At 12.5% G+C, this 1,741-nt stretch overlaps 1 annotated feature.

Annotated features, from left to right (window-relative positions):
• Positions 1-1,741: part of a repeat region (Identified by RepeatMasker using a combination of RepBase library and repeat library created with RepeatScout) that runs on past both edges of the window.

Here is a 1,741-nt window from a genome sequence, read left to right as displayed (position 1 = left end):
AAAAATAGAAAGCTTTAAAACAATTAAAGAAAATACTTAATAATCTAAATAATAAAGATAAAAAATAAAAATAAAAAAAATTTAATCTTAGAAGAAGTATTAAATAAATAAAATAAATTAATATTAATATAAAAAAAAGATACTAATCTTATAATTTAGAGAAAAAATTAATTAGCTAAGCATTTCTTATATATTATCTTAAAAATATTAAAGACTTATTAAAAGGATATAATAAAGATATTAATTTAAAAGAAATTAATATAGAAGACTTTAATATAAAAGATATCTAAATAAAATCTTTATTAGAAGAGTTACTTTATATTTAATTAATATTATAGAATAATAAGCTAATAATAATAACTTATAAGAACTTATATCAAAAATTAAATAAAAACCCTATTAAGAAAGAACTAAATAAAGTATAAGATAATACTATTTAGCCTTAAGAGAATAACTAGTATAGTTATATATCAGTAAATATAACTTACTAGGAGAGATCTTAATAGAAATAAAAAAATCATATTAAAGAATATAAACACTACAAAGAATAGATATATTATATATACTAATAATATAGACAAATGTATACATCTCTAGCAAATATATATAAATATATATTATATAAGCGAGAATAATACTTTTATAATAAAATAATTAGATATATAAGAAATTATTCTTATTATTACTATCTAACATTAAAAGAAAATTTATATTAAAAAATATATTAAATAATATATTATAATTTATTATATAAAATATACCTTATAAAAAAAGAATAAAAAGAATAATTTCTAAGAATCTTAGAAGTAATTAAAGAATTAAGGCTTAAATGTCTATAAAAATAGATAGAATATTAATATATCTATTAAAAATCTATACACTCTTATTATAATAATATTATAATTATTAAATGCAAAGCAGAAGGACTATATAAATAATATTATTATAATATTAAAGAATACTTTAAATATCAATAAAAATATTAAGAAAGGTATATAATTATAATAGAATTTATTATAATAACTATAGAACTAAAAGTAGTTAGTTAAATAGTAATAATACTAATAAAGATTAATAAAAAAAATATAAAAATCTTATTAAATTTAAAAGCAGCTTACAATTATATTAAAAAAGAATTTATAAAAAAAGTAAAATTATTTATAACTTAGACTAATAAATAGACAATAATTATCTTTATTAATAAAGAAATAATCAGTCAAGGCTATAAAAGATAAATATTAAATATTATTATAAAATTAGGATAATATGCTATAATAATTATACTTAATATTATATCAATATTAAGAGAATACTATAATACTATATTTAAAATAATATAATTATAAATCTAAAATCTAATAATTAACTAGATTAAAGGAATAGTAATTATTAATAAAATAGTACTAAAGATATAAATAATTAAAAAGAATATTAAAGAAATTGCACAGCTATATAAGAAATTAAAAAAAATCTTTAATATATTATTAAAAATTAAAAGGATAACATAGAAGATAATAAAATAAATATAAAAAATAATATTTACTAAAGATATTAAAAATATTAATAAGAAAAATAAAATATAAAAAATAAAAAAATTATAAAATAATAAAAAAGATTAAAAAGATAAAAAAGAAAAAAAAATTAAAAATAATAATATAAAAAAGATTAAGATAATCTAATAAGTATAAATAATTAATAAGATAAGAATTATTAAAAAAATATAAAAAATAAAACTAAAACT

This window comes from Talaromyces atroroseus, assembly GCF_001907595.1.
Source record: "Talaromyces atroroseus strain IBT 11181 chromosome Unknown scaffold_2, whole genome shotgun sequence".
NCBI lineage: Eukaryota > Fungi > Ascomycota > Eurotiomycetes > Eurotiales > Trichocomaceae > Talaromyces > Talaromyces atroroseus.
The sequence above is the reverse complement of the archived record's forward strand: the minus strand, read 5'-3'. Positions and strand labels throughout refer to the sequence as shown.